The sequence below is a fragment of the Rhinolophus sinicus genome, chromosome 14 (assembly GCF_057876585.1).
Source record: "Rhinolophus sinicus isolate RSI-liver-muscle chromosome 14, RSI-T2T, whole genome shotgun sequence".
NCBI lineage: Eukaryota > Metazoa > Chordata > Mammalia > Chiroptera > Rhinolophidae > Rhinolophus > Rhinolophus sinicus.
Genome location: NC_142514.1, coordinates 128,711,741 through 128,725,405, shown reverse-complemented (window position 1 = coordinate 128,725,405; position 13,665 = coordinate 128,711,741).

The following is a 13,665-nucleotide window of genomic DNA, read 5'->3' as shown; positions in this document are numbered from 1 at the left end:
TTGTCTCCCCTGGATCTTATTTTTAACCTAGTGATAGTGAGTGTCTAGGGGAGAGGGGCCAAACGTTCCATAATGACATGTAGGATCAGTACCGTGGGCTACTCCAGAGCTCAGCCCCTTGGATGGAAGATGCAGCTTTTCCTTTCCTCCCACACATGTATGCACAGGATGGATGGTGTGAAGGGCCTGAGAGGAGGTAGATGCACTAAGGAGGCTGGGGTGGTGAATTCCTGAACTGAGGAAAGCCAGGAGGGCCTGTTCTTGGTGACAGTTCATTGCTCCCACTGAGTACACTGGAAAACCAGAAGAAGGGGAAGTAGCTTTTGCCTTAAAAATTTATCTGACCTGGCTTCACTATATTCAAGATCCCAGTACACTACTAAGGTAAAATGGAGTTCAGCTTAATTGGTGCAGGTCATAAGTTCCCAGCTTTCAAAGGCTTAATTCAAATGCCAACTCATCCCCCAAACTTTTCTATTTACCCTCCCCTCACTGCTAACACTAGGAATTTATTGTTTCTACTAATATTTATTGAGCAGCTACCATGCACCAGACATTGTGCAAGGCATATTTGTTTACTCGTTTATCTGTATTTGTATTTTATAATGCTTCGCTGATCCTGTTGCATCATAATTATTTTTCTAAACATCTGTATCACAAACTACCGAGGACAGTCTCTGCTCAGGGTTCTTAGCTTTTAGCAGTCTGAGCATACAGTAAGTGTATAGTAAATGTTTGCTTGATGAAGGCATTCAGAAAAAGGACCAATGATTTCAAGTGGAGATGATCTTGACTACTTACACGGAAAAGGAAACCAAAGGTTTGGTTGATCAGTCTATGAGGCCTAAGGGGTCATCTTAAACCCACTGGAGGGAACCAGTGGGTAAATGTCACAGGAGGCAAATGACCATACTACAGAAGGTAGTACTTTCTTCCTATTAAGTTATCCAATTGTGGGATAGGCTGTATCTAAAAGTAATTTACTTGGTTTAAGTAAAGTATAACGCATTTTTCTATCTGGAGTAATCTGGCAGATTTCCCACATTTATTTGACACAGACTTAGCTCTTTTAACATTGATAGCTGACATCCTGTGATCACGAAATCTTTATGGAGGGAATAACATTTATGTTAGGACCTACATACAGCAGAACAGTTCATGACAGAATGCCCCACACTTCTCCTCATCCAGACCCTACTCCTGTGTGCTTAATGCAGCACTGAGGCGGGGACATTCAGTTGACCTATGACCGACACTTGAGCTCATCATCCATGAGATGAGCAGAAAGGTCCAAACAAGGAAACCATCTCTACTACTCCCTTTCACAGTCATGACTGCCGACTTCACGCTTCCATCCTCAGGTGATTCTCAGCCTAACTTCTCTCGAACTTCTGTTTCAAAAGCCCCAAGCCTATGTTCCTGATTGAAATTTTAGACAAGTTATTGCATTCCCTAAAATTAAAAAAAAAAAAAATCACACACTATTACTGAATTATTGTGCATTAACATGGAGTGGGAAAGTGTTGGCTCTGAAACTAAGAGATCACTTGACTGGTGCCAGCTCAGCCACCAACAAGCGGTGTGCCTTTAGGAAAGTCAGATGCAACCTTTCTGGGCTGCATCTGTAACATGAGAACACTGTAACATGAGAAATTCTTCATCTCTGAAGAACTTTCCAACTTTAAGTCTAAGTAAATTAAGTAGTAGTATTTCTCCTGCCGCCTCCGTTCCAACGAATAGCAAGTTTACTCGTTAAAATAATACAAAGAAGTCTGAGGACCCAGAAGAGTTGCTAAGTTACTGTAGATGGGTCTAAATGAGAATTAGAAGAAGCAAGGTGAGCTGGTAGGTGACAACTTGTGGCTGGGGCTGCTGAGGAGTTGGGTTTTGTCACACAGGGTGAGCAAAGGGTGGGCTTCCTCACAGGGACCCCCCAGCCAACCTGTAAAGGAGCGCTCAGGCATCAGCGCCGGCCGATTGCCGCGCTGAGCTACAGCCTCGTCTTCCACTCACGCTTCCTTTACACCACTTCGTCCACGTCCTCTGGGAGCCCGGTCTGGCCTAGTTTGATCCTTTCTAGAATAGCACAGTGGTATTAGCAGCAGAGAAGGTGTATCCAACAGTGCAGAGTTTGCTCAGAAGAAAGGAGATAAGTGACATGATGACATGTACATTTGCATCTGAATGACAAAGTACAGACAGATTTTGACTATACCCTCCCAGCTGTTATTCTGCATGTTTGCCACCCATCCCAGGAGGCTTATAAAGAACAGCTACACGATGTGGTTACTGATCAGAAGGAGGCTTCCCATAGGAAAAAAAAAAAAAAATTGGATACGGATATACAATATATATAATATCATGTAACATTCTCTACTGTCGGTCCCTAGAGTGTGAGCTCCTTGCAGGAGGGGAGCATGGGAACAATATTGCCACATCCCAGCACCCAAAAGACAGTACAAACGGAGCTGGTCTTCAATACAGTCAGGGAAACAAAAGAAAAGTGCAGCATAATTTTTGTTTTAAGTGTATTGGATTAAAAATAATACTCTTTCTTTTCAAAAGTACCCCTAATATTGTATTTTGGCTTTGGTCTAGAAGTGGGTTGCCTGCAGTATGGCTTATCTTCTTGCACTTGAGTTCTCTAAATGGAATCTCCTCCTTTGCCAAAACAGCTAATTCATTTGCTCGTCTATTGACCATGTAGTTCATATGGTACAGCACAACATCCCATCTGAGAAGCCTTCCTGTAGTCAGCTCTCCCTTCTTTAGTTTCAGTAGGTCATGTTTCAGAAATCTACAGACAATCTCGTGCACTCTTAAACCTCTTTCTGATACTCCCTTGCTGTGCTGGGCAGCTTTGGGCAAGTTACTTCACTTACTGTTTTCTGATCTGCACTGTAGGGATAATAATAGGAACTATCGTAGTTTTGTAATAAGGTTTAAATGAGTCAATTCATATAATGTATTCAAAACAATACCTGACAAATAATGTGTTCAATAATTTTTAACATTTATTAGTAGTAGCGCTTTCCCCATCCCCCTTTTCTTATGGTAAACTTTTGGCAAAGCCATTTTGATAAATTAGCTTATTTTAAAAATCAATTACGTAGGGGGTATATGGGAAATCTCTGTAGCTTCCCCTCAGTTTTCGGGGAAACTAAAACTACTCTAAAAAAAAGTCTTAATTGAAAAAAGCTTTAAAATTAATTCCTATGAAGACTAGTTTATATAAAATGAAAACCCTTGTGGTGGCGGGGGTGGGGGATCATGTTTTCTATCATGTGTTCTTAAAATAAGTTACAAATTTGAAAGTTCTTCTGAATCTAGTCTCCCCAGTGATACACAGTTCTTACAATCTTGTAAAATATGTTCAGCCTTAACGTGCATGACTACTGTAGTGATTAAAGTTCTCTTAAGATGTATAAATGTAATTAAATCTAATTTAAATAAAACAACTTATGATACAAATTTAAAGTACATGTCATCAAGACAGATTTCCTAATAAAATTTTAAGTGAGCAAAAGTAGATCACAGAAGTGAAACATACGCATACAAAACAATTCCCTCATTCACTAAACCACAATCAATGTGATAGCTATTAGAAATTTAAAAGTGAGAAGGAGGTTTTTTTAGATGACTTTGCTTTAGAAAAAGGCTTACATTTTCAAAGAAAAGGACCACAAAGAGTTGAAAAGACACTTAATTTCTTAATATGAAAATAAAAACAAAGAGTAACAAAAAAATCACTCATTTCTCTACCACTTTTTTAAACTTGGTTTTAATTTATTTTTTTAAGTGTGTTTTTCCAGACCCATCGCTCTAAGATGAGGGTAAAAGGGATCAAATATATGGTGATGGAACGAGAACTGACTCTGGGTGGTCAACATACAATGTAATATATAGATGATGTATTACAGAATTGTACATCTGAAACTTATGTAACTTCACTAACAATTGTTACCCCAATAAACTTTAATTAAAATAACAAAAGAAAAAAAAGAAAGAATGTGTTCTTCCAGAGGCCACTGGCCACCAGACGCCACAGGGCTGCTTTCCCATTGGGAGTGCCCTGGACTCCAGTATATAGTCGAATGTCAGAGCAGAACAACTTTCAAAGCCAAACAGAAATTATATTTGGATTAGCCATAGTACCAGCCCCTTCTGTTAGTTTTGATGATTCAGAAGGAATGCATGTGTTAAATTAACAAGTATACTAACAAAATTTGACATCTAACACCTTTTTTTTAGTTAGTACACAAAATGCCTCTATAATTCTTGATGTTTTTAACTCTTGAGTGAGAATAAAAATAAGTGTATATATGTTATCTCATTAAAGAAGCAGCATCTCCATTTGCTGTAAGCAAACGGGGCAGGAAAGTAAAGAAGAAAAGGAGGGGCATTTTGACCATGTGCAGAAGTGGCGGGAGGGGGAGTGGTGAGGGAGAATGTCAGCCTCGTGCCTTATAACTAGACCGTGAAGAAATATGAACAAGAAGCCCTGTGTCTACATGACCTTTTAGCTTTGCTCCTCAAGGCTAAATGGTTCACTCACTCCATGTCTCAATTCCAGTTTCCTAAGATTAGATCCAGTGTTCACCCCAGGCTTATCATCTATGGCCATGAACAAAGAAAATTTGTTAAGAAAGAGATTCAGTTTGGATGGCAATGATTGAAATCTCTTGGGACAGGGTTTAGCACCAACAGAAGAAAGGGACAAACTTGGAATGTGGCAGAAAGGCATCTTGGAGAGAGGTTTGTACAAAGAGTTTCTACCCTCTCTGAGGTGGCCCAGCCTGTTTAGCTGCTATTGCAGCATGGCCAAACTATTTCTATAGGCCCCTCCTACCATCTCACCAAACATCCCCTTATCTTTATTTAGTTTCTCTTACGGGCTTTGGTCCAGAAAAATGAGATACATGTCACTTGGATTCTGGTATTATCAGTCTACTGTGAAAACTCCAGCAAACTGATAACCCCAGAGCCTGCTTTCCCATGTATTAGAAAAGCATTTAGATTCCATCTGCAGGCATCCTTCTCTCCCCTTCCTTCTGTGTGAGGAGAGCTATAGCTAGTTGTCCATTGTATAGGCAAGAACTGACTCATCTTGTTGCACCTTTAGGACAGCTGAGCTTCAGGCTTCAAACTGTACTGGTCGCTCAGGTCTTCCAAATTGGGCGTTTCCTAATTCTGGATTCAGCAACAAGGGGAGCTAGGGACAGGTCATCTCATTGCATTTTTGTTTTCTTAATTTGGAGTCAAGTAATTTTGTTAGCAATTATGAGAACACAGACTCTACCATTTGCTAAATTACATTTCCTCAAGAGTCCCATCAATGCCCTTAAAAAGGCAACAACACAGACTGTTACACACCACTTAAAATATCACATATGGAGGCATCTTCGAGCAAAGATGAATCCTCCATGACTACAGCAAGAAAGAAGCTGACTCAAGATCAAGATTAGTCATGCAATTGCTGAGCATTTTGAAAACAGAGAAGCAGAAGCAGAGATTTGACAAAAAGGTAGTAGTCAGGTAGAGGTACTTCAGCATGACTTTACAACAGAAATAAAACAGTATTTGTTGTTGTTGTTCCAAATCCATTCCTCCTTTTTGTGGTACTGGTGCCCTCATTTTCCTTTGGCAGAGCTACTGCTCACACATTTTCATTTCATTTTTCGGGTAAAGCTGATTTCATGCAGAGGACACAGGGTGATATGTGGGTCCAGAGTAGCCTAGTCACCTCATTCCATCCTACTTATCACAGTATGGTTTTTAAATGGGCACATGTGCCAGGGCAGGTCCCTCAGAGCCAAGAAGACACAAACTGAGGACTTCTATTTGAGCTTTCTTAAAAGCAGACTCTCCAAACTCTTAGCTCAGGATGAGCTAATGTAAATGTGAAGCTTCTTTGGTGTGTCTGTGCAGAACTGAGAATCAAGCCAGCTCTTAAAAAGAAGAGTCAGGAGATGGGTCCAGGAAACATTGTTTGAGCCCAGAATCAAACTGTACTTAGAGACGAACTAACCATGGATTTTTCAGTTTACATCAAGCAACAATTCTTTCTTTAGCATAAGCTAATATCCCATTGGCAGTAGAGGAAGTCTTATCAAGATTGACATTTTTCAATTCAGGAAATATTACCTACCCAAACTTTTGTGTTTCTCATTTAAGTCCATTCTTAAACATCCAATAACCTTTTAATACCTCCACGAATTAATCTGTCACTCCCCTAGGTCACCCAATGGAGCACTTGAGTATATTCCGTGTTTGTATAAAATTCTTTCAAATTAAATTAAAATATGGCTATAGTATCTCAATTACAATTATCATGCATATTTGAGTGGAACAAACACTGCAGTAACTGAGGGGGAAATCCATGAAATGGGAAGTGCCTGTTTATCACTAACACATGAATCTTTTAAGAAAAAAGTTAAAGCCCCATTTTCAGTCTTCCCATCCCTCATCCCATTTGCTATAACTACGTAAATTTATTAATGAAATCATTTTTTCCATGTTATCACAACAGACTGGATTAGAAGACAAAATAAGTGAGTTAGATGCAAACTTCACGCATAGCCCGGTGGGAAATCCACCTAATAGTGTTATTTTGTAACTAGTGGCAAAAAAACTGACCCAATTAAATCCATTCTTTGAAAAAATATAAATATCATACCATACTAGCATAAAATATTACTGATTTGAGCCAATTATCTTAAACAATACTAAACTTTCCATGTTCTGCCAGTTGTCCATCTCATTCTCAAAGAAAGTGAGGCATTCAATCTGTACAATTTCCAAATCTACTTCGTGTTCCCAAGTGTTCTTGTAAAACTCTTTCATGTATGAATATAATTTATATGAGTATAATATCAGGGTCTGGTCAGAAAAAAATAAACCATATTTCAACTGAAAACAATTACTATAAGAGTTTGGTTAAAAACAGAAAAGGTGAAAAGGGAATGTTGAGGTAACACAGAGAAAGTTTTTCAGGGAACAGCTACCATCTCTTAGGATGGGGCAATAATGGAAAGAAATTGGAGCTATTAGAACTGAAAAGTTGGAGGAAGAAACCATGTGGAGTTGGGACTCAGACCTCTGAGTAGGGGTGGCAACCTGGCTAGTTCTGTTATCTTTGTGAAGACACATGAACTTGTTCTGAGAGTGTGGGAAAAACAAAATATTGAGACTGGAAACAGCCTCCCATAGCCAAGGTGAAGAGCCCTTGCTAAGACAATGCTGACAGAAAGAGCAAGGATGCCGGAAATGTTAAGTTCTCTCTTCCTTCCTTCTGTCTTCCAGGCTCCTTCCAAGGTCCCCTAGTGGTGGAATCCAGTAGGAAGCCAACTGGCAGAGAATGAATGTGGTGTGCAGAATCCCAGTTCCTGAATCACAAAGAAAAGCATAGAATAGCGGGCTTGGAGCTAAAAGGCCACAGCTTAATTTCTCCTTTAAAACTCCAAAGGAACACTAAGGAAAACATTATTATCAAAGGTTTGGAGAAATGAGGGGGTTTTGTGATAAACAACTAAAAAGTGCATTTAGATGTCTTTTTTTTTGTAGCAGCTCTTCACTCATTTCATCCAGGTGGAATTCCTCTCTGGCCTTATTTCCTGTTTTGTTTTGTTTTGCTTTTGTTGTTGTAGTTGTTTAATTTTCAAAATTTTATTTTTTAAATTAACAATAAAATTGACTTGTGTGTTACAGTTATATGAGTTTTAACACGTGTACAGATTTAAGTAAATAACACCACAATTGGCATACAAAAGTTTCATCACCCCAAGACTCTCTCCTGCTGCTTTATAGGCACAACCTCTTCAGCTCCCCAATCCCTGGCAACTACTGATCTGTTTTCTGCTGCTGTCTCAAGAGTATTATACTGAGAGAAAATGGCCCATGTGAAAGAGGTTAACTGAATGATTCCATTTATATTACATACTTATTTCCTGTTTGAGGGCTATCCCAATAAGTTTCTAGTCTTCTGCCTCTCCCCCTTTTCTTCATTTCCTGATCGCTTTACTGCTTCTCTTCTGAGATTCCTCTGAAAATTCAAAATTCTTTATTATTATTATTTTTCAATAAGTCAACTCTTTACTCCCACTGCCATTTTTCATTTCAGACCATGCCCTTAGGGGGACTCAATGGAGTTGACGCAACCTCAATGGAGTTTTGGTACTCTGCCCTGAGGTTAATTTTGTTATTTCTTAGAAAAATCAGCTGCAGTTTTCCTTTCTTTCTTTCTTTCTTTCTTTCTTTCTTTCTTTCTTTCTTTCTTTCTTTCTTTCTTTCTTTCTTTCTTTCTTTCTTTCTTTCCTTCCTTCCTTCCTTCCTTCCTTCCTTCCTTCCTTCCTTCCTTCCTTCCTTCCTTCCTTCCTTTCCTTCCTTTCCTTCCTTTCCTTCCTTCTTATAAATCTTTTTGTTTTGAAATAATTATAGATTCACATACACTTCTAAGAACTAATACAGGTAATCCTATGTACCCTTTACTCAGTTTCTCAAATGGTAACCTCTTACAAAACTATAGTACATCACCATAACCAAGATAGTGACATGGCTGCAGACAAGATATAGAACACTTCCATCACCACACAAACCCCTAATGTTGCCTTTTATAAGCCACACCTACTTCCCTCCCACCCTGACTTCCTCTATACTCCTGAAAACCACTCACCTATTCTTAATTTCTATAATTTTGTCATTTGAACAATATCATATATAAATAGGATCAAACAGTTCATGGCCCTTCAAGCCTGACTTTTGTCACTCAGAGTGGTTTTAATTTACATTTATTTCATGGCTAACATTGTTGAAAATTTTGTCATATGCTTATCTGCCATCTGTATATCTTCTTTGGTGAAATGTCTCTTCATGTATGTTGCGGATGCTCTAATTAGATTGTTTACTTTTTGTTTTATTAGCTACTGAGTTTTGAGAGTTCTTTATATAATCTATATACTAGTCCTTTGTAGAATAAGTCAGTTGCAGATATATTCTCCTTCTCCCAGTTTGTCTTTTCATCTTCTTAAGAGGGCCTTCTGCAGAAGGAATTTTTTAAATTTTAGTGAAGCTCAATTTATCAATTCTTGCTTCTATAAATTATACTTTTGGGGTCAAGTCTAAAAACTACTTGTCTAGCTCTATATCATCAAGGTTTAATCCCATGTTTTCATTCTAAAAGTTTTATACTTTACATTTATGGCCATGATTTATTTTGAGTTACTGAGTTACTTTTTATAGAAGGTGTAAGGCTTAGATCGAGGTTTATTTATTAATTAATTTTATTTTTATTTTATTTTATTTTTTTGCTAGTGTATGCCAATTACTCTCTTGTTCAGCTCCATGTCAGGAGTATATAAGGAAAAAAGAAAACAAACAAACAAACAAACAAACAGGAACTTGCCACTATGTAGCTCCTCAGGTATGTGGGCCCTAGATGGTCTGTCCTCTTGCTACCTTTCAGAGTATAGTTATGTTTGTTTCATGTGTAATTTATAGGATTTTTAGTTGTACTTAGTGAGATTAATAGAAAAAAGTATGTCTACTGCACGTTCCCAGAGGTGGAAGTCCCTCATTATATTTTTAAATTGCATTTTATTTTACTGTACGAGTTAATTTTTAGTACCTGCCAGATACCAAATACTATCCCTTGCAGAGAAACTAGCATAGGTGTTTGTGATTAGTTATGATTATAGCAACCCAGTTCCCAGTTAAATCCAGTTTAACATTCATATCTTAAAATTAGCTGTCATGATTCTTGCCCTTAGAAGACTCTGAAGTTCAGATGTGGAGATGTATTTGACACCAATTAATTATTTGCTGGAAATAGCCCTTTCAAGCACTATTTACCCTGTTTCTTTTGGTAACTTCTTTGTCCTCACTCCAATAATAGAAATGGATTAATGGCTCACACTGGCCCAGTTTCTCATCCTCTGGCCATAATGGTTGGTTCATAGATGGGAGTGCTACTTATCACAGTTTTGTCTGCATTTTATCTGGCTGGAGATAGCTAGACTATTTACTTTTCTCTTTAGTCAGGAGATATAAAGCTAGGTTCGTTGAAAAATAAGTGGGCACATTCCCACATGAGATAAAAGGAAATTAAGCTGGTACTATTTTTTCTAAAATCATCCCTCTACTTGATTCTCCTCCTATTGCCTCATAAGGCAAGAATCTGTATGCTTCATTTTTATATCCCAAGCACTGAGCATCTAGTAAGCGTTCAGCACATGTGGATGAATGACTCAACAAAGGAATGGACACTTCTGACTCTAAGTATTTCCTATAAGCCAAAGCCAACAGGAAAATGTATGAGAACAATAGGGAAGATTTCAGATGTTCTCTCTTTTTTTTAATTACTGAAGATTACTGAGGGCAACTAAAGAACATGATTAATTACTGTTTAGAAGATGTTATGTTCCCAATGTTGCCCTGCTCTTCTTCCCTTCTGTTTCACGGTGTGAATAAAGCTCAAGGTCAGACCCTGAGAGACACACAGTTCCCATTACCTGTCATCAGACAGAAGTCCTGCTCTCAGAATCATCACTAAAGGAAGAGCCTTTTTACCTCTATCTCTCATTTGCTCCTTGACTGGATGTCAGATGATGAGGCCACTGACAGCCCTGGATCCCTGCCTGGTGTGTTATAACTTCCTCAACAAGACAATGGTGCACAACCTGATTTTAAGTTAATGGCTGCAATGATATTTTTCCTTATTTTGCTCACCATGAACTGTACCTGATATCTGAGCTTGGGGAAAATCATATTACTGAGTTCTTAAACTTTAAGGAGAATTACCCAGGGATCTAATTAAATTCCAGATTTGTTTTGCAGTAGCACTGGGGTGGGGCCTGAAATAGTGTATTTCTAATAAGTTCCTAGATGATGTGACTGGTTTACCCATCAATCTTTGAGTAGGAAAGTCATGACCATTTTGAGCCTCACTGTTTTTAATTGTAATCCTAGGGTTATAACCTCCATCTTGATGATTTATAAGAACTGAGGCATTTAATGTAAATAGAAGGTGTTAAGGATTTGTAACTCACTATATATGCGTAAATCTAAAGTTTATGCTTGTTTTTGCCTGCACTTGTGATTACCTTGGCTCAGCTATTCTCAATATCAAGAGTCATTCCCAACTGGAAATATAAATGCTAAGACTCTAGAGGCGATGAAAGATCCACTGGCCCAAAATAAATACCTCTGCTGGCATTGGTGCCTGAAATTCTCAACTATATTATCATTAATAACAGAATAAATAGCATGGAAGGAACATTAGGACGTGTCTGCAGGAATGGATTCCAAAACTAGCTGAGAGTCAGAATCATCTGACAACTGATGAAATTAAAAAGTCCCACCTTGGACCCACCCACAAATTCTGACTTAAGAAAGATGTCCATGAATCTGTGTCAAGTATGTCTCCCGGGTGATTTTGATGTAGCCATTCTCAGATTCAATTTTGTATCTGCTGAGCTCTAACTGTCATTTCAAAATAAAAGGACCAAGACCTGCTGAGTTGGCTGTGTCTTTGTCTTATTTTTTTTTAAAGACAGGGAACCTGGGGACTAGTGCCATAGTAGGGCTCGAGGAAACCAGAAAATGAAAAAGGGAAATTTTCCCCTAAGACAGACGTCCTAAAATCAACAGAATGAACAAAGCCAAACCTCTTCACAGCAGCCAAGATCGAAGAAAACAGATGGGGCATTTAACTTACCAAATGAGGGACAATGGCACCTGTCTGCATCCAATGTCTTTCCCATTTGGGGAGTATCTGACTCAAATTATGGAAAGTGCACAGCTGGATACTGTCTTCCGTCTGGGAGCTAAGGTAGAGGCAATGGCTTATGATGAACAAATCAGACAATTTTGCCCAAGATATTAAGTCTTGAATAAGTGAGGCAAAGGCAAATGAATGATTTGAATTATTTCTATTGCAGTGGAAGGGAGCTGAAGTGGCGAAAGCAGCATTCTGGCCAGACTGTTCTTCATCAAAAATGATCTTCCTATTTTTGGGTTCTGTAGAGCTGTTTTCATTCTTACTTGATTGCCTAGTCTGGTTCTTCAGGCACTTAGCAGGTCTATAAGCTTCTAATATTCTTTGAATAAATTCTCTGGTACTTAAGAAGTCAGACTCAATCTCTACTGTGGCTTACAATTGAATGCACTCATGGGATAAGCAGATATTAAAACTATAGTATGAAAACAGGAATCCACTACCACAGAGATGAAAATAAGTTCATCATTGTAGAAACAAATGGAGATATGGGTGAGGCACAGGTTCTAACTAATAATCTATGATAATTACTGGTATTACAGTTGGATTCAGGGGCTGAAAATATATGGCTAGGTTATTTGTCTTTTAAAAAGCAAGAAGATTTGCACTCTAAACATCTCCCTGCCCATCCTTGACTCTTCGATTGTCCTCGTTTGGTATTATCTCAGGTCTCTACCGCCCTATTCATTTATTCAGCAAACACACATTGAGGTCTACAATGAGCCAAGGCTTTGTGCTCAGCTCTGAGAAACAAAGACAGAAGGCAGAGTCTAGTCTTTTGACTTGCTCCCAGTCTAGTGAAATACACATAGAAATGATCACAGTTATGGAAACAAGGGCTGTAGTGAGGTTTGTACAATATAAAAGGACTCACCATACCTAGAGAATTGGGGAGAGGCCTAAATTAAAAGATAAATTATTTAATTTATATCCTGAAAAATGAGTAGATGTTTTAAAAGTGGAGAGAATGGAGGATAAGGTAGGCATCTCAAACAGAGGCAACTGAGTGTACCTTCCATCAAGGACAAGAAGGGAGTTCTATAGGGTTATGCAGAGGACATGAATCTCAATCCACACGCTCAAGTAGGCAAAAATATAACTTATTTTTCTATGTATAAATTAGCTTTCTGTTTTGATTTCCCATTTGGTCAACTGATGGAAATGATACATCACTCAATTCAAAGTCTTCCACTCAAATACTTTGATATACGTTCTGTGAGATTTACACAATGCCAACCCATTGTGGGGAGAGGAGGCACCTCGATTTTTCCTATGTGCTCTTTCATTTTTGGTCCCTAGTGGTCACTGCTGAGCCCTCTTTCTCCCTGAAGGCCTGTCCAGGCTGTCTCTTCTGTCAGCTGTTTCTGCTCCTGTCTTCGGTACACAGGAAATAAGCGGTCACCCCAGGATCACTCTGGAGACTAAGGAACCACAGAGGGGTCTGTAACGGTCTCTGTCTGAATATCTTTCCCTGCCTTTTCTGGTCTACTCCTCCCATGAAATAGAAGGTGATAAAAATGCAGGGTCTTTGTGAGTCCCGAGACTCTACTTTAGAGATGGGAGGCACAGGTCCTCTCATGCTTAGATGGCCAAACCCACTTGAGCATCGTATTGTCCCCCAGGCCTCTGGACTTCTCTCCTGGTGGGGGTTTCTGTTGCTTTTTGGTGGGGTGAGGGAGAGGGCTGAAGGAAACAGCACTGGAACAGAATAGAGGACTGAAAAAATAGATTTGACAAACCATTCACCTCTAAATCACTTTTTGCATATGCCTTATTTAAAAATTCTCTCTCCCTCTCTCTCTTCATTCTGCTACATTTCCTTTTGTGGCAATGGATGCTGCTGATCTAATTAGCTAACCAGAAAGGTCACAAGGTATCTGGAAAAGACACAAGGA